Source organism: Schistocerca cancellata, chromosome 4 (assembly GCF_023864275.1).
Source record: "Schistocerca cancellata isolate TAMUIC-IGC-003103 chromosome 4, iqSchCanc2.1, whole genome shotgun sequence".
NCBI classification, from domain to species: Eukaryota; Metazoa; Arthropoda; class Insecta; order Orthoptera; family Acrididae; genus Schistocerca; species Schistocerca cancellata.
The window spans coordinates 639,830,788-639,851,819 of NC_064629.1; the positions used below are offsets into that span (position 1 = coordinate 639,830,788).

The 21,032-nt window shown below is 44.5% G+C and overlaps 1 long non-coding RNA gene across 1 annotated transcript in view; it reads left to right on the forward strand.

The window, feature by feature from the left end:
• The first annotated feature begins 353 nt into the window (after positions 1-353).
• Positions 354-21,032, forward strand: part of LOC126183896 (uncharacterized) — a 50,099-nt gene continuing 29,420 nt past the window's right edge. Inside the window, exon 1 of the long non-coding RNA XR_007536823.1 lies at positions 354-434. This is a non-coding gene — a long non-coding RNA (uncharacterized LOC126183896). The remainder of the gene's footprint in view (positions 435-21,032) is intronic.

Sequence of the window (21,032 nt, forward strand, 5' to 3'; positions counted from 1 at the left end):
CTCAGGGCCATTTGAACCATTTTGAACCGTAAAAACACCTGAGTTGCAGCATTTAAAATGCATCGAGTTCGGTATCAAAGCAAGGAAATGAACAATCGATACAGCTGTGCAGGACAGAAAATTGGTCTCTGCAGGCAGCCAACGCGCTCAGTCAACAGAGGCATCGTTGAGGATCATTGGCCTGATAACCATTATCAACATAGTTGCTGCACGGTCTGTTACAGCTGTCATACGCCCCCTCCCCCACTCACATCCGCCATCTTCCCTGCGTCACATGGACTTCAGAGGACCTTATCAGCTCACACGATTAGCACAGTGAATCCGCTTTTTTCTACTTTGCATTCGGGCCTATATGTGACTGTTTTCAGCCACAACAGGTTATGCATTCGTCGTAGATGTTGTCCACAGGGAAGTGCAGTTAGTAACCCGCTTAGGTAAGTTGTGTTGTTCTTACTTTGCCTTATTCTGTACCACAGTAGCAGGTAGGCAATTGCCTCTCCAAACTCTGAAATATTATTTTCATTCAGCATCTGGATGTTGTTTCCGTCAGAACAATCATCAGATAATCTAAGGAAGGAAATTCGCGTGTGTTTGAATGAACCCAAACAAACACTGCTCAGCACGTCTTTCATGGCACATCTTGTGTGAATGGGAAGCGTCAGTCTGTTTCCCGTTACAAACAAAATCATTTTTAAAGCCCATGTCACATTATATATGTATTAACAGGGACAGAAAACATGAAAAATAACCGATACTCCAGCAGCGATTGAGCAGCGCTGTTACTGAATGGCGGTAGCAGTCAGCCCAGGACCAGGACAGTGCTGTCTCTGCTGGAATACTGGTTGTTCTTCGTGTTTTATTGCCTGTGTTAATACATATCGATTAAACAAATATAATCTGAGACTGCTCCATCAAATGAGTACCTAAAATTCCACTCTAAAAACATGTTAACTGAAAATACAGACGATAAGGAAGGAAACTAAGGGAGGGGATTATTTCTGTCAGCTACATCAGGACACTGCGCGGAATTAGCGGCGACGAGTGAAAATGTGTTCTGGGCCAGGATTCGAACCCTGGATCTCCTGGTTGCTAGGTAGGTGCATTAACCACTGCGCCATCCCCCCCTTTTTTTTAAGGAACTTTCTTAGGCGTTCAAAGGGAGGGGTGGGGGCACAGTGGGCAGGGGTGGCAACCCGAGACCTGGCCACTATGCCCCGTTCCCACCCTCCATGAATTAAGGAAAGCGTAGGGAACGTGGAACAGAGGTACAAGGAGTGTCGTTTATTTATTTACGGGGGTCATTCAATAATTAAAGAGACAAATTGGTCTGGGGAAAGAACTGTCGGTAGGAAAAGTTTGATACTTTTATGGCTTTAAATTGGCATCACTGGGATGAGCCCTGATCAGTTGATGTATCAATATTGTTTTGTTTATAACCTCAAAAATACATTTCAAGATGCCGAGTCCGCTTGAAACGTCCACATTAGTTGAACAACGTTCTGTTATTCTTTTTTATTTGCTGAAGGCGAGAAACCAGTGAATATATGCTGTAGAATGTCTAAAGTTTATGATGAAGGCTGCACGCATCGTGCAAATTTTTACAAGTGGGTGGAGCAGTTCAAAAATGATTGCGACTCAATGACTGACGAACACCGTTATGGCCGACCAGCTGCAGTTGCAGTCGAATTGATGACATTATTTGTACCGACCGCCGTGTGACTGTGGAAATAATAGTTGATAAGGTTCAAGTTAGTACCAGTACAGTTCCTAATATTATCTGTAACAAGCTGAAGTACCGCAAAACATGTGCAAGACGGATCCCAAAGGAGTTGACGCGGTTACACAAGGAAACAAGGTTGAGAGTGTGCACAGAGCCAAAAAAACGCTTTGAAACAAAAGGAGAGCACTTCCTCAACAAAATGTTAACTTGTGATGAAACCTGGTTTCACTATTACGACACAGAATCAAAAAGGCAAAGCATGGAGTGGGAGCACATCAACTTAACTATCAAGAAAAAATTCAAAATCCAAGCATCAGCAGGAAAAGTCATGTTGACGGTGTTTTGGGATGCTGAAGGTCCAGTTTTTTGTGATTATCTCGATGAGCAGCGTACAATGAACAGCCAATACTACTCCGGTTTGCGTTTAAACAAGGGGAAGCCAGCCATGAGAGAGAGACGTCGTGGATCTCAGAGGAGAGGCGTGACTCTCCAGCAAGACAACACACGTCCTTATATTGCTCAACCAACCCGTGAAACCTTCTGATTTAGCACCTAGTGAATTCCATTTGTTTGCTGCACTGAAGGAGGCATTATGTTGGAAGAGGTTCCAGGACAACGAGGACGTGAAAAAGTTTGTGGGAAATTGGTTCAAACATCAAGATAAAGAGTTCTTTGCAGCCGGAATAAGAAAGCTTAAGTGCGTAAATGTTCAAGTTGGATGTTCAATGTTGAAAAGTAGAAAAAGTATTGTTCTGTAAAAACAAACGCTTTTTTCCAGACCAATTTGTCTCTTTAATTATTGAATGACCGTCGTATTTATTAACATTAATACCACCGAAATAGCAGAAAACCGGCGTCGCGAGGAGGAGGGCACAGCGAGAAGTCGGACTCATTGAGACCATCGACGTATATTTTTTCCGAGAAGAACATTCCGATGACCAGAGAATATATCGGTTCTGAGCGTGGAAGAGGCGTTGATCATCTCTTCATGACAGGAACACCCCAGTTCTAGGGTGGCATAAGGAAGACACTGCAAAGGAACTTGGAAGAAAATTGTCTGTAATTTGGATTGTGGAAAGCTGCACAATATCGATCATTAAGGAACTGTTAAAAATCAAGAATACTTATCTCGCAATCAGCAAACAAGTAGTGAGCTGCGTGTCCACAAATCCACTTCACAGCGTTCGTCTTTGTTTGCAGGAAGTAACCTGCGTCCGGAAAGAGGCCGGCCGGAGTGGCCGAGCGGTTCTAGGCGCTACGGTCGCAGGTTCGAATCTTGCCTCGGGCATGGATGTGTGTGATGTCCTTAGGTTAGTTAGGTTTGTGTGTGTTGGGGTTTATGGGCGCTCAACATCGAGGTCATCAGCGCCCGTTAGTTAGGTTTAAAGTAGTTCTAAGTTCTAGGGGACTGACGACCTCAGATGTTAAGTCCCATAGAGCTTATAGCCATTTGAACCATTTTTGAACCGGAAAGAGGAGCAGTTGATAGGTATCTGATGAGGAATCGTACGGGTAATCAGGGACAACATCTGTCGCACCGAGAACCAGACTCCTCCTGCCGATCTGCACAGCAGGCGGTGTTCGTCTGTGTCCAAAACATCACAGGCGACACACAACTGGATGTCTGAGAGGTGAATCCTGTGAAGGCATGACCGGCATACTTGCTTCCCCTTGACAGTAAGGTACCACGCAGACTGGGCGGCAGTGTCGGGATAAGTAGCGCACACCGATCTGGCTGTTACCTCCCAGTTCTTTGGGATTCTTAATCACGTTTGACGCCTTGGTTACGAGTAGAAAGAATTTAACTGGTGATGTAATGCTGCACTGACAATGGCTACCTGGCTATTACCTCCCAGTTCTTTGGGATTCTTAATCGCGTTTGACGCCTCGGTTGCTGTTAGAAAAGGTTGTTGCAACCATTCAGGGGTGTTACAAAGGGAAATATTGGCACATACTCGGTCTGCGGTGGCTGATTGGTGTAGGTACACACACCGACTTTTGGAACTGCTGTGTTATGCCTTCACTTGCGAAGAGTAGACCTACGTTGTAACTTCTCTAACACCTTGTACTGTTAAATCAAATGGCTCTAAGCACTATGGGACATAACATCTGAGGTCATCAGTCCTAGGGGACTTGGAACTACTTAAACCTAACTAACCTAAGGACATCACACACATCCATGCCCGAGGCAGGATTCGAACCTGCGACCGCAGCAGCAGCGCGGTTCAGGACAGAAGCGCCTAGAACCGCTCGGCCACAGCAGCCTGCTGCCATTATGGATAAGGTACAGATTTTGGGTTGCAGCTCGTGACAACAGAGCCCCTCCTCCCTCCAAGAATAGCCTAACGCTGTAAAAATGTCCCATGACAATAGATATCTTGTTTCTGTTAAGTAAAGCTCGAATGAAGCTGAACTCTTCACGCGGAGGTTTATCAACAGATGTGACTACAATCTTGCTGAGCTCTACAGAGATCATCTCAATGTTGTTTGTTTCTCTATGGTATACACAGTATACTTTTAGATCTGCTTTCATAAACATTGCATGTCCATATTCCCTATGTGGCTTTTCACTCATTAGCAATATTCCTTGAATTTTTCGACGTCTTTGCAGGGTATATCTGTGTGTTTTTTGACTGCATAATATATCGCGTTTCCTGTAACCCAGGCAGCTGTTGACGTGCATTCAGTATTTATGGTTATGGATCTTACAGTAGTTTCTAAAAAGGAACATTTTATTGAATAAACGTTTTGTTGGTGCTTCTGGGTTGGAAGGACTGGCATTCACTTTTCCATGGGACGCCCGATTGTTGTATTTTTGCATTGTTTGCCTATACTGGACTTTATGCTTTATTTCGGAACATAAAGCTGCATTTTGCAAATTTCTGGGTATAGAAAAGCCTTTTGTCAATGTTGACTGAAATACACTGTTTGGATTTCTGAAGTTATCAGAGAGAAAATATAGGGTATCGAAAATATCTACAACTCATACGTAAACGAGACTGCAGTACTAAAAGCCGAAGAACATGAAAGGAAAATGGTAATTAAGAAGAGAGAGAGTCAGTATTGATTCATACACCCCATTTTATTCAGTCTGTACATTAAGCAAGCAGTAAAGGAAATAAGGATGTATTTGGAAAGTGAATTAACGTTCAAGGCGAAGAAAGATAAATGCTACTGTAGGGACCTGAACTTGGGTGGAAATTCACGAGTGCGGATTCGAAGTTCATCCCATACAGGTGAGGTGAGGTTGGGTTTTTCATTGGAACCTACGTTGTATCTACCGTCTTCAATTTTCTTCGACTCATTCACATAATCAGTCAATTTATTAAAACTTGTCACCATTTTATACAGATGAAGTTGGTGTATTCTCCGAGTTACTCTACACAATTTAACGTTTCTTCGTTTTTACTTACGATAGGTAATCTGTTTCCACCATCTTAGATCTTCCTGCCCTTTCAACTTAGAACACATGAGTACTTCCTTTATTCTCCACCGACAACTGTCTCTTTCTTTATCTAAATGATGGTGTTGCACATATCAGGCTAGGAACAGCAAAGAGAAAATGACCTACACTCATGGAAGCCCGCTGACACTTGACCATGGTGTTACTATCTGGAAAATACTTCCATAGACTTCTCTTGGACAACTGACACACGTGTCATATAGTCGATACCAATCAAAAGTCACAGTTAATGTACATTTATACTGCAGATTGTCATTCTTGGAGTAGATTCGGTTCCCTTAAATAACTTCTGGCGAACAAAATATTGTCGATTCATTATACCGTCCAGCTTACATAGTGCTCCGTTTATACTGCCAACAATATAGACGAGACTGTCAACTCTAACTTTCCTTACTTCACTGGAGCATACGGGTGGGATACTACATTGCAGTATGGCTGCTTTCACAGTGGCGGCAACTGACCCGCATAAAGGAGCGACTATCGCGTGATTGACACGCGCCGTTGAACGACTGGGCGCGCCACTGAACTGTTGCAAGAGCTGTGTACTTGCGAAGTGGATTCTGACCAGGAACTGTTGCTGTTCGGTCTGTTACTAAAAGGCAAAGATACACGTCGACGGAAGTATTGGAGTCATCAAATACTAACTACTCGTGAAAAACTTGCACAGGCTGTACATTTACAGAACTTCTTCCTTTAAATGTGGCATTTCTATCATGTCCAAAATGCACGCTCCCCAAACTTCCTTGGTGGCACTGATGGGAGCCATACTCATACATTGCAGGCTTTCACGCATGGACGTCCGCAGAAATTTATCTGGGTGGGAGTGGAAGACTCCGAAATTGCCATTTTTACATAAATGAGTTGATCAGTTACGAGACGTGTCAAGCCACAAGAACTAAATTCATAAATTACACAAAAAACTAATTATATCTCAGAGAACTGAGATGTATAAGATTTATGTAATGAATAAAAGGCCTGTACTCCACTGCATTATAGGCTGCCATAGTTATCCGAAGCCGAAGAGATTTGCACAGGATAGACTAATGTGGAAATCTACATCAAATCACTCTTTGGGCTACACTTGATAACCCGAACACAGAACTACCACTACAAAATCATTTCTTCAATGGTGCTACATGTAGACTGTGACGCTGACTTTTACCTTACCTTCGTAGACATATACTGAGCCGACAAAAGTGGGTAGCGATATACACATATAAAGATTGACATAGTATAGCGTACACAAGGTATAAAAGGGCAGTACTTTGGTGGAGTTGTCACTTGTAATCAGATGATCCATTTGAAAAGGTTTCCGTTGTGATTATGACCACACAAGGGGAATTAATAGACTGAACGCAGATTGGTATTGGAGCTAGACGCATGGAACGTTCCATTTCGAAAATCGATAGAGAATTCAATTTTCCAAGATCCACAGTGTCAAGAGTGTGCCAAGAATGCCAAATTTCAGGCATTACCTCTCACCGCGGCCAATGCAGTGGCCGACGGACTTCACTTAACGACCGAGAGCAGCTGCGTTTGCGTAGAGTTGTCAGTGCTAACAGGCAAGCAATACTACGTGAGATGAAAGCAGAGATCAATATGGGATATACACTCCTGGAAATTGAAATAAGAACACCGTGAATTCATTGTCCCAGGAAGGGGAAACTTTATTGACACATTCCTGGGGTCAGATACATCACATGATCACACTGACAGAACCACAGGCACATAGACACAGGCAACAGAGCATGCACAATGTCGGCACTAGTACAGTGTATATCCACCTTTCGCAGCAATGCAGGCTGCTATTCTCCCATGGAGACGATCGTAGAGATGCTGGATGTAGTCCTGTGGAACGGCTTGCCATGCCATTTCCACCTGGCGCCTCAGTTGGACCAGCGTTCGTGCTGGACGTGCAGACCGCGTGAGACGACGCTTCATCCAGTCCCAAACATGCTCAATGGGGGACAGATCCGGAGATCTTGCTGGCCAGGGTAGTTGACTTACACCTTCTAGAGCACGTTGGGTGGCACGGGATACATGCAAACGTGCATTGTCCTGTTGGAACAGCAAGTTCCCTTGCCGGTCTAGGAATGGTAGAATGATGGGTTCGATGACGGTTTGGATGTACCGTGCACTATTCAGTGTCCCCTCGACGATCACCAGTGGTGTACGGCCAGTGTAGGAGATCGCTCCCCACACCATGATGCCGGGTGTTGGCCCTGTGTGCCTCGGTCGTATGCAGTCCTGATTGTGGCGCTCACCTGCACGGCGCCAAACACGCATACGACCATCATTGGCACCAAGGCAGAAGCGACTCTCATCGCTGAAGACGACACGTCTCCATTCGTCCCTCCATTCACGCCTGTCGCGACACCACTGGAGGCGGGCTGCACGATGTTGGGGCGTGAGCGGAAGACTGCCTAACGGTGTGCGGGACCGTAGCCCAGCTTCATGGAGACGGTTGCGAATGGTCCTCGCCGATACCCCAGGAGCAACAGTGTCCCTAATTTGCTGGGAAGTGGCGGTGCGGTCCCCTACGGCACTGCGTAGGATCCTACGGTCTTGGCGTGCATCCGTGCGTCGCTGCGGTCCGGTCCCAGGTCGACGGGCACGTGCACCTTCCGCCGACCACTGGCGACAACATCGATGTACTGTGGAGACCTCACGCCCCACGAGTTGAGCAATTCGGCGGTACGTCCACCCGGCCTCCCGCATGCCCACTATACGCCCTCGCTCAAAGTCCGTCAACTGCACGTACGGTTCACGTCCACGCTGTCGCGGCATGCTACCAGTGTTAAAGACTGCGATGGAGCTCCGTATGCCACGGCAAACTGGCTGACACTGACGGCGGCGGTGCACAAATGCTGCGCAGCTAGCACCATTCGACGGCCAACACCGCGGTTCCTGGTGTGTCCGCTGTGCCGTGCGTGTGATCATTGCTTGTACAGCCCTCTCGCAGTGTCCGGAGCAAGTATGGTGGGTCTGACACACCGGTGTCAATGTGTTCTTTTTTCCATTTCCAGGAGTGTATAACGAACATATCGGTTAGAGCAGTGCGGCGAAATGTGGCAGCGCCTCTCATGGGCTCGTGACCATATCGGTTGGACCCTTGACGACTCGAAAACCGGGGCCTGATCAGATGAGACCCGATTTCATTCGGTGAGAGTTGATGGTAGGCTTCGAGAGTGGCGCAGACCCAAGTTGTCAACAAGGCACTATGCAAGCTGGTGGTGTCTTCACAATGGTGGGGGCCGTGTTTACTAGGAATGGGCTGGGTCCTCTGGTCTAACTGAACTGATCATTGAATGGAAATGGTTATGTTCGGCTAGGTGGAGACCATTTGAAGCCATTTATGGATTTCATGTTCCCAGAAAACAATGGAATTTTTATGGATGACAATGCATCATGTTACTGGGCAACAACTATTCGCGATTGGTTTGAAGAACACCCTGGACGATTAGAGTGAATGATTTGGCCACCCATATTACTCGACATGAATCCCATCGAACATTTATGGTACACAATTAAGAGGTAGCTCATGCACAAAAACTTTCGCAATTATGGACTGCTATAGAGGCAGAACGGCTCAATATTTCTGCAGGGGACTTCCAACGACTTGTTGAGTCCATGCCACGTCGAGTTGCTGCACTACGCCGGCCAAAAGGAGGCTGGTTGATTGGTTAATCTGGGGAAGTGGACCAAAACAGCGAGGTCATCAGTCCCATCGGATTAGAGAAGGATGGGAAGGAAGTTGGCTGTGCCCTTTCAAAGGAACCATCCCATCATTTGCCTAAAGCGATTTAGGGAAATGACAGAAAATCTAAATCACGATGGTTGGACGCGCAAAGGGAGGTCCAACACGATATTAGGAGGTATCCCATGCCTTTTATCACCTCAGTGTATGTTCATATCGAAAAAGTAGCGACTGACAAATGTATGGAAATAAATAAAAAGTTATGTGAATCTGGGAAAACCTTGACCTATGTTGAATCAGGCTACCGCCTTTCATCCTACTTTATAAAAAATAAAGCATTTTCTGTTGAAGAAAAGAGGCAACGTCCTCATCAAAATTATCGAGACCTATCAGCTGTATGGCATATATCAACCTGTCATCTTTATGTCGGCCTGAACTCTGCTGGGGACACTTTCAGTGAGGAGTCTTAATGTCCATGGAGGAATGGCAGCTCATTCTTCCTCAAGAGCTGGAACCAGTCAAGGCAGTGATGTTGGACTCTGTGATGGGGAGCGAAGTCTACATTCTAATTCATTCCAAAGGCGTCCCATTGTGTTCAGGTCACGACTCTGGACAGGCCAGTCCATTTCGGGAATGTTGTTGTCCAAAAACCATTGTCTCACAGACATTGCTTTATGAGATGGTGCACTCTCATGATGATAGAAATAGTCATCGTCTCTGAACTGTCTTCTACTGCATGTAGCACACAATGCTGTAATATGTGTTCGCTCTCTTAAGTGCAATAAGGGACCGTACCCTAAACATGAAAACCTCTCCTATACTGTAACACTACCTCCTCCATACTTCACTATTGGCACTACTCATGGCGACAGGTAACGTTGTAAACATCGCTTAGCATTAACTATAGAAACGTGTGACTTATGAGGAGCTGCTCGACCATTGTTCCCCATTATTTTTGACTCCCTACGTACAATCATTGGGCTAACTGGATTCGTGATAGCACTTTGGAACTCACGAGCGATTCCTTCCGACGATTTCATTCGCTTTTCCCAACCACCCTCTGCAATGATCGACAGTCCCTGTAGGTCAGTACATGAGGTCTGTTCAAAAATGGCTCTGAGCACTATGCGACTTAACCTCTCAGGTCATCAGTCGCCTAGAACTTAGAACTAATTAAACCTAACTAACCTAAGGACATCACACACATCCATGCCAGTTGCAGGATTCGAACCTGCGACCGTAGCGGTCGCTCGGCTTCAGACTGTAGCGCCTAGAACCGCACGGCCACTCCAGACGGCCATGAGGTCTGTCTTATCTTGGTTTAGCTAACTGTGATTGTTCCTTCACGTTTCCAGTTCACAATCACACAGCAACAGTCGACTTGACCAAATTCAGAAGGGATGAAATGGTCCTGGTGAATTGGTTCCTCAGGTGATATCCAATGACTATTCATGTTCGAAGTTACTGAGGTCTCCTTCTGTTACTGATTCTTTACTGACAATACGATAACCCCGCCACCTTCTATACTGGTAGATCTGCCTCTGGTGACATATGGTAGTCAATTTCGCACTGCGTGGGGTGTCCGGATGCTTTTGATCTGCCATTGTATACTGTGAAGATATTTGACAAAAAAAAAAAGTTTATATTTACGGGTTATCTAGAGCGCGATGAAACACGGAGTGAACTTCTGGGTTCTTAACCATAAATGGCTGATATTTTACTGTCCTTTAAATGGAGAACTTCTTTGCTTTGATAATTAGCGTATGTTGCGTCCTGCATAGCTTTGTTTGCCAGAGATGAATACTAAAAATTGTATGATGCTTTAGAAAAATTCGGTTTAGATAACATACACGGCACCACGGAAACTTCTTTGCCATGACTATCCGAAATGAATTCGCTGATTGCTTTATCGACATTGAAAGAGTTGTTCCTTGGTCAATACATAAAAATATATATCAGATTTCTTTTTTCCTATTGTATTGTATTGTATGATAACCGGGGACCTAGAAACGACGGAGAGGCTCCGTCCCCGCCGGGGCCACAGTGGTCTACAACTCCAAGACGACTACCACAGTCCACTTCACCCCTCCGCCGCCCCACACCGAACCCAGGGTTATTGTGCGGTTCGGCCACCGGTGGACCCCCCAGGGAACGTCTCACACCAGACGAGTGTAACCCCTATGTTTGCGTGGTAGAGTAATGGTGGTGTACCCGTACGTGGAGAACTTGTTTGCGCAGCAATCGCCGACATAGTGTAGCTGATGCGGAGTAAGGGGAACCAGCCCGCATTCGCCGAGGCAGATGTAAAAACGCCTAAAAACCATCCACAGACTGGCCGGTTCACCGGACCTCGACACAAATCCACCGGGCGGATTCGTGCCGGGGACCCCGCGCTCCTTCCCGCCCGGAAAGCCGTGCGTTAGACCGCACGGCCAACCGGGTGGGATTTTTTTTTCCTGTTACTATTTTATGTTCAAAATTAGGCACACTTATTTTCATAAAATTCCATCCAAGCGTTAAGTTTTTTTTATTTTATTACTAGAATAATTGTTTCTTGAACCCATTTCGAAACTGTAAAGTTTACAACGAAATATATGTGTCGGATATAAGACGAAAGGAAGTAGGGAACGCATGTGATGAGCACTCATACACCAAGCAGTAACATAGAGCGGCAGCTGCTCCACGCTTTAACGTATACCTGTAGTTGCGGCTGATTCGCTCTGGGTGTAAAGTCCAGCCGCGCGGGCAAGCTGCCAGTGTGATTGCAGCCTTAAGGTAGGCAACATTTGAGTGCTAGAATTGTCTGACATTGTCCTCACAAATACAGCGGACACCTCCAAAAGAAATGGGGATCATTAAGTCCTTGGTCCTGAGCCGTACGGAGAATCTATGAGATCGTCTCGGCTGTTTAGTCTTTCGGCGCTCTGTTGCACATCCAAGTCACAAAGCACGCTTCAAACAATTCTGAGAAGGCCCCTTTGATCTTCACTGCTGTGATAGTGTGACTCAGCTCTGCATAATGTTATCAAAGTGCCAGAATTCTGGAAACAAAACACAATAAACTGTTCTGATATTCTCACTCACATTTAATGAATTTTCTAGACATCAAGGGGCGCCCACGAAAGGAAGTAGGAATGCGCAGTTGATTAAACAGCTATCTTGGCGAAGCATTTCTCCATTGAGAAACTCACAAAAACATCTAGGGTGGTGTGTCATCCGATCCACCGTAAGAACAGAAATCTCAGTTTTCTACGCAACTCTATTCCGTAATTTGTTGCCGGATCTTCAAAACAGTTATCAATAAGTACATGATTGCTCTGCAGGTGGGACGAGGCTTCATGGAGTCTCTCGACCGTTCCACTCACAAATAGCACGAGGTACAAAATGTACACCTAAAGTTTTCTGTGTGAGCTCTGAATTCTCTTACTTTGCCGTGATGGTAATTTTTCCCTATTTCATTGGTGTCACCAAAATATTGTGTAATGGAATTGATCTCAACCAACATGGAACTTTTCTATCGGCATTTGTTACTTAATTTTCGCAGATTCAATTTTTTGCGAAATTAATTGTAGTGATATACTAGTATATTTAGCATCCGCGAACACAGAGATAAAATAAGAGAGGAATTAGGAAGATCTAGAAATAGATATTTTTTCTAAAAACAAACTAAATTTAAAAAATTCAGTTTTTGCAAAAAGTTTTAAATATTTTGGTTCAGACCATCAGAAATGGTTGGTGGAAATCTGTGACGGTAAAAAGACAGGCAACAGAAAAGTTTTTTCATAAACAAACCCAGAGTTAAATATGTTGACGCAGCCATCATTTCCTGTCACAAAGTTCGCCAAAAAGTGAGTACATCTCTAATTTTATAGTTCAGTTGAAGCTATTGCATCACCAGACAAAACTAGCACAACATTTAATTAATTCCGACTGTGGTTTTTAAATATCACCTAACATTTAACACTACATTTCAATGACAGCTTTTATTATCAGTTACACAATTTACTCTGTTTTGTGTTTTTATCCGAATAAATGCGTCGAATGTAACAGAAATTTAAGTGTTTTACATAAGTCACAAATTTAAATTGGTGATAGTTAAATAATTGCTAATTATCATGCAATGTACTTTATTTAAGGAGATTTAAGAATTATGTATATTTGTTAAGAATGAAGAAGAAGATAATGATGTTGACAAATATACTAGAAAGTGGTCATTACTGCTTTCAGATAAGACTTTCTGAGATGAATGTGATTAAAATATTTAAATTATAAATATTTATAGTACAAAATATGGTTTAAAATCGCTCTCTCTCTCTCTCTCTTACTTTTTTCCAGTGTCTTTAATACATCATTCACAGGGGGTGTACTGGTAAAGACATTCCAAAGAAGTGAGTTTTCAACCCCTGTCTTACTTTCCATCTGTGGTTTCCCATATTGATTACAATCAATGCTGGAATGGATACACCTCCAGCAGATTATACTTTAATATCCTAGATATAGCCTTTGCCTTAAGATATACTGATAAAACACAAAAACACTGACACTATAAATACTGAAATATAAATTTGATTTTGTTGATCATTGAATAAAAAACTAGATGAGGCTGCCACACAGAGAACATCTTAAAATCTCCTAACTAATAATTTGGGCAGGATGTCATATCCAACACAAAATATTCAGTCAAATATCTCTTTTTTTTTAACAGCTGTAGGAGACCCACAAGTATCAGTGTAACATCCAAAGAAATACCCATCACAGTCGAGAGTATCAAAATCCTAGTAGTTAGCTGCCAAATCAATCGCAATAAAGTTCCAGAATTTGAAGCGTTCCTAAAAAGCAGTGAAGCTCACAGGTACACAAACGTGATAAAACCCTGAAGATGACAACAGTGAAATTTTTGGGGGAAAAAAATGTGGACTACTTGTGGAAGGAATTTAGAATACTAAATCACCTTTCCCCAAAAAGCCTGCAGATCCTGTAAACTTTAGGGGTAGGGGTAGTGAGTCAATCACAGAAAAGTTTTAGTCAGTGGGATGGATCCCTGGCAAAGAAAAAAAAAAACTATCGAAAGGATAGGCTACTGGGAAATGGAGATGTTTTTGTCGCACTAAGCAAACTTGGATTCACCGAGATAGAAACTGAAGCTGCATGCAACATTGTTTATCCAAGACTCAGTATCGGGGTGCATAACATTACAACTACACTCCTGGAAATGGAAAAAAGAACACATTGACACCGGTGTGTCAGACCCACCATACTTGCTCCGGACACTGCGAGAGGGCTGTACAAGCAATGATCACACGCACGGCACAGCGGACACACCAGGAACCGCGGTGTTGGCCGTCGAATGGCGCTAGCTGCGCAGCATTTGTGCACCGCCGCCGTCAGTGTCAGCCAGTTTGCCGTGGCATACGGAGCTCCATCGCAGTCTTTAACACTGGTAGCATGCCGCGACAGCGTGGACGTGAACCGTACGTGCAGTTGACGGACTTTGAGCGAGGGCGTATAGTGGGCATGCGGGAGGCCGGGTGGACGTACCGCCGAATTGCTCAACACGTGGGGCGTGAGGTGACTACGCAGTGCCGTAGGGGACCGCACCGCCACTTCCCAGCAAATTAGGGACACTGTTGCTCCTGGGGTATCGGCGAGGACCATTCGCAACCGTCTCCATGAAGCTGGGCTACGGTCCCGCACACCGTTAGGCCGTCTTCCGCTCACGCCCCAACATCGTGCAGCCCGCCTCCAGTGGTGTCGCGACAGGCGTGAATGGAGGGACGAATGGAGACGTGTCGTCTTCAGCGATGAGAGTCGTTTCTGCCTTGGTGCCAATGATGGTCGTATGCGTGTTTGGCGCCGTGCAGGTGAGCGCCACAATCAGGACTGCATACGACCGAGGCACACAGGGCCAACACCCGGCATCATGGTGTGGGGAGCAATCTCCTACACTGGCCGTACACCACTGGTGATCGTCGAGGGGACACTGAATAGTGCACGGTACATCCAAACCGTCATCGAACCCATCGTTCTACCATTCCTAGACCGGCAAGGGAACTTGCTGTTCCAACAGGACAATGCACGTCCGCATGTATCCCGTGCCACCCAACGTGCTCTAGAAGGTGTAAGTCAACTACCCTGGCCAGCAAGATCTCCGGATCTGTCCCCCATTGAGCATGTCTGGGACTGGATGAAGCGTCGTCTCACGCGGTCTGCACGTCCAGCACGAACGCTGGTCCAACTGAGGCGCCAGGTGGAAATGGCATGGCAAGCCGTTCCACAGGACTACATCCAGCATCTCTACGATCGTCTCCATGGGAGAATAGCAGCCTGCATTGCTGCGAAAGGTGGATATACACTGTACTAGTGCCGACATTGTGCATGCTCTGTTGCCTGTGTCTATGTGCCTGTGGTTCTGTCAGTGTGATCATGTGATGTATCTGACCCCAGGAATGTGTCAATAAAGTTTCCCCTTCCTGGGACAATGAATTCACGGTGTTCTTATTTCAATTTCCAGGAGTGTAGATCATTCTACCGACCACCAGACTCACTTCCTGATGTAACCAAAAAGTTTAGTTCCCTTGGATGTAGATTCCCAAATCATACTGTAATCATAATAAGTGACCTTAATCAGTGAATAATCAATTAGGGTAATTACAGCGGTCTTGATAAACTTGCTATGAAACTTTACGAAATGCCTTCTCTAAAAGCTACCTAGAACAGAGTTCAGAATCCACTCATGATATAAATATAGGACATCTAATGGCAACAAATAGACCTGACGTCATTGACTGAAACTGGTGTCAGTGCACATGAGACCGTTGTAGCAACAATAATTACCAAAGTACAAAGGGCACCTGAAACAAGTAGAAAGATTAATATGTTCAGTAAAATAGAAATAAAGAAGCAGTAGTATCGTGTCTCTGTGAGAAACTTGAAACTTTTAGCTCAGGACAGGAGCATGTAAACGAACTATGGCTCAAGTTGAAAAGAATATCTGACCATGCATTGGATATATATGTGCCCAGTAATACAGTTCATCATGGGAGTCAACCTCCATGGTGTACAATCACTGTAATGAAACTTTTAAAGAAACAGAGTTACCGGGTAACAGGTGTAAAACAAAGCTCAGGGCAATAGTTAGAGAGAAAGGTACTGGATGAAATATGTTTCGCTGTGAAGTTAGCTGTGGATGAAGCCTTCAGTGACTACCAAATCAAATCAAATCAAATACTGTCGAAAGATCTTCGCAAAACCCAAAGAACTCTGGTCATATGTTAAGGTTATTTATTGGTACCGAAGTTAAGTGTCCAAACACTTATGGCCGAGACAGGAAATGAAATTGACGGTAAAAAAGCAACTGTAGTAATGCTGCACTCCATTTTCGAACGTTTCTTTACAAAAGAAAACCCTGGAGTATTGCCACAGTTTAATGCTTGTACTACTGAAAATATGAGTGAAGTAAGTCCCAGTGTCAGTGATGAGAAACAGATGACATCGTTAAAACTGAATAAAGCTCCAGAGACCAATGGAATCCCCTATTAGATTCTATACTGCATTCGCGGCCAAGTTAGCCCCTCTTCTAACTCCAGTCTATCATAGATCCATTGAAGAAAAACAGTGCTCAGTAGTTCTAAGAAAGTGCGTCACACCTGTCTAGAAGAAGGGTAGCAGAAGCGATCCACAAAATTACCGTCTAATATCCTTGTCATCCATTTATTGTAGATTCTTAGAACATATTCTGAGATCAAACGTAACGATGTACCCTGAAAAAATAACCTCTTCCTGGTCAACAAGCAAGGATTCCGAAAACATCGATCATGTGAAAGCCAACTCGCACTTTTCTCATATGACTTACCGAAAGCCACGGATCGAGGAAGTCAGGTAGATGCCATATTTCTCGATTCCCGAAAAGCATTTGACTCAGTGCCACATCTACGTCATCTTAAGGATTTCTGTGGACAGGGCATATCATTTTATCTCACATGGAGGGTCATCGATAGATGTAGAAGTAACTTCATGAGTGCCGCAGAGAAGGGTGTTGGACCTTTGCTGTTCATGTTGTATATTAATGAACTTGCGGACAATCTTAATAGTAAACTCAGACTTTTCGCAGATGATGCAATCATCTATAATGAAGTACTGTCTGAAAGAAGCTGTACAAATATTCAGTCATATCTTGATAATATTTCAAAGTGGTGCAAGGATTGGTCGCTTGCTTTAAATGTTAAGAAATGTAAAATCGTGCACTTCAGAAAACGAAAAAACGTAGTATCCTGTGACTATAGTATCAATGAGTCACAGCTCGAATTGGTCAAGTCACACAAATACCTGGGTTTAACACTTTGAAGGGATATAAAATGGAACGATCACATAGGACCAAGTCGTGGGTAAGCAGGGGGCAGACTTCAGTTTTTTGGTAGAAACTAGGGAAATGGACTCAAAGGAGACTGATTACAAATATTGCGTAGTCCATCATAGAATAGTCGTGCGGTAGCGTTCTCGCTTCCCACGCCCGGGTTCCCGGGTTCGATTCCCGGCGGGGTCAGGGATTTTCTCTGCCTCGTGATGACTGGGTGTTGTGCGCTGTCCTTAGGTTAGTTAGGCTTAAGTAGTTCTAAGTTCTAGGGGACTGATGACCATTGATGTTAAGTCCCATAGTGCTCAGAGCCATTTGAACCATCGTAGAATATTGCTCAGGTGCATGGGGTCCGTTCCAAACACGACTAACAGGAGACATTGAATGTATACAGAGAAGGGCAGCAGAAATGGTCAGAGATGTGTTTGGCCAGTGGGAGAGTGTCACGGAGATGGTAAAAGAACTGAACTGGCAGCCTCTTGAAGATAGATATAAACTATCTCGAGAAAGCCTACTTACAAAATTTCAAGAACTAGTTTCAAATAATGACTCTAGCACTATATTACAAGCCTCTATCTATTGCTCTCGTACGGATCGTGAAAAGAAGAGTAAATTAAGCACAGCGCACAAAGAGGGATCCAAACACTCATTCTTCCCATACTCCATACGTGAATGAAACGGACAAAAGCCCTAATAACTGGTAAAATGAGACGTACCTTCTGTCACGCACTTCACAGTGATTTGCAGAGTACATATGTCGATGCAGATGTAGATTCACATCTTCGTCACATAAACTGTAGGGCAGATCAGCGTAAACCTGATTGTCACCCTCTTGTCACAATATAAAAGACATCAAATTAATTAAATGACGTCGTGCAGAAATATTTACGTCATAAACAGCACCGACTGGTGCGTGCTATTCCAGAGGGTGTAATAGATACGTAGTCATCAGTGCTGGTTTTACTCGAACATTATATTAATTTCATCCGAATGGCCAAATGGCATAAAGGTGAAACGTCGCGGCTACGTCGTGGATTTCACCAGCTACAGTTTGCTACCTCTGCTCCCCCCCCCCCCCCCCCCCCCCCCACTCCAAACAGTCTATCTAACGGCTCAAGAATGATGGGACAGATAGCACCACAGTGCGTGTCACATATTAGCATTTATCTGTTTCACCTTCTACTTTCTACTTCGTTTCCCTGTATTCCTCAGTACCCTGCTAACAAAGAAACAACACTTCTTTCTTCTGTCTTGGTTAAAGAATTTATCAACATATCTGAATGCACAGATGGCACTATCGCTCAAGATAGACTACTAAGGTCTTAATTTTTTTTCTTAGTTGGATCTGGTTATCTAGTGGTAAAGTGTGTGCTCGGGACTGAGAAGTAATGGAATCGAAATTTTCAGTCTGCCTTTAATCTAGCCTCCACCTCTCAACGATGTAAATCGTCGCCAGCAACGGCACGTGGTTCAAATACCACGTCAAACCGAAGGTCACCTTTCTCCAATGTAGACATGATGACAAAACAATGAGTATCCATCTCTGCGTTAAGCAGCAGAACATCAGAGACGACCGATACAGGGTGGGTGAGGTGAACCCAGGCCCAGAGCTCTGGATCGGTGGATTTCGAAAAATACATAAGCTACCCTTGGAGCACATAGTGCAGGACGTGCTGTAAGACAGGCTCACAGCACATATCTGCAGTGATTTGAGTAGCTGTAATGGGAAACCCATCCAAGATGTTCTGTCGCCCCACTTCATCGTGGAAACATGACATTTCCTATTGGTCAAATGACAGTTTGGGCCCCAAGGGGAAACAAGAGAGACCATCCACATTTGTGCGTAGTGCCATGGGCTTGAATTTAATGATATAATCATATGATCTAAGGAAACGAGTCCAGCATCACAGCCGTTGCGCAAATCACTCCAGAAGTAGAGAGTGGGGTCCAAAGAATGCTACCAGTGGTTTTTGATCTCTAATGAGGGTAAACTTGGTTCGATACAGATAAACGGGGAACTTATTAATGGCATAGATGATTACCAAAGCTTCTTCTTCGATTTGTTAGGAGTTCTTTTGAGAGTGTATTACTGTCTTCGATGTAGACAATTGATTGCTTGGTACTGTCATCATTCTTATGCTCCAGTTCTGCACCAGTACTGAACGAGGTGGCGCAGAGGTTAGTACACTGGACTCTCATTTGGGAAGATGATGGTTCAAACCCGTGTCCAGCCATCCTGATTTAGGTTTTCCGTGATTTCCCTAAATCACTGCAGGCAAATGCCATTATCGTTCCTTTGAAAGGGCATGGCTGACTTACTTCCGCATCCTTCTCTAACCCAATGGGACCAATGACTTTGCTGTTTGGTCCTCTTATCCCCAATCAACCAACCAACCAGCCACAGAACCAATGCCATAGAGAGAAGCATCAGTGGCCAAAACCAGCGGATGTGATGGAGGAAAGGGTGTAAGGCAGGGCGCCAAGTGCAGCAGATGCTTCAGCTGTGTGGGAGAATGATCACAGTCAGCCATTCACATCAAATGAATGCACATCCAACTGAACACACACATAATTTGGCCTACCTGTGGAAGGAATTTAGAATACTAAATCACCTTTCCCCAAAAAGCCTGCAGATCCTGTAAACTTTGGGGGTAGGGGTAGTGAGTCAATCACAGAAAAGTTTTAGTCAGTGGGCTGGATCCCTTCTTTGTTGTGCAAGTGGCTGAGGTACCCCACTTGGTCCTGAAAAAAAAAAACTGGCAATTGTGTGTCACTTGAGCCCTGCATCATGCAACATGGCAAAAAGGGTACTGTGGTATCCCTTCACGGGATATCAACAAAGGTAGATAGGTGGCCAGATGTAGTGGAGCAGTAAACTGTCACTGTCAGAGTTTTTGGCCAGGGGCAAATAATTAAATTCTACCAATAGTCAGTAAATCTACCTTTACATAACTTGTGTCAATCCTGACGTACAATCCAAAATCAGAGTCCATGGTTCACAGCAAAATTTCATCAACAAAAAAGCACACAGTCACGAGGCAAGATGCAGCGCACTCAGATGCCCAGCTCATGACAAACTGAATTCAACAGCCACAGAGCTGTCCTTTACCCAGTCTGCAGAGGTTGCTCTTGTCAGCAGTGGAGGAGGCTGGACCTAGCGGACATGCATCACTGACTGCAGTGTTGACATGTGTGACCACTGTCAGCATTAGCAGAATTCTTGTGATGTATTACCAGCTATCACCAGGTGCCACCTCTGGTGGTATCAATTGCAACAAGACCACAGGTAAAAAAGTTGTCCAGGTGGTCCTGTAGTGTAGTGCTTGTGCCAAGTCATTAAGTTAGTGTAAACAAGGATGGACATGGTTAACTGTTCCAAGAGTCTCTGGAAGGTGGTGGATGGGAAGATATCCCAAGGGGCAAGCGTCCAAGGAAGGGCCGTCTAGTTTGAGGTCTGCAGAGTGTGATACCGGATCTGGAGCCAATTGGACCACTGTGTCTATGATCAAGGAATCACCATATGATGTTTTGGAAGCTGGTTTCGTACAAGTGCAATCGCAACTCAACTCAATCCATGCATATCTATCATTCACAAGTGTTACGAGTGACCAGGTTACTTGTGGTATTGATGGAAATCAAGGCATGATATGACCACATATAATTGTAAAAATAATAATTGGACAGCTATGAACACATTTCTTTGAACATGAGTGTGACAGGATTTGAGTGTGGAGCCAACTTCCTTTCTTGGGGAAGCCCAAGAAAGAGTGAATGTTGGAGAGCATCATACAAAAGATGA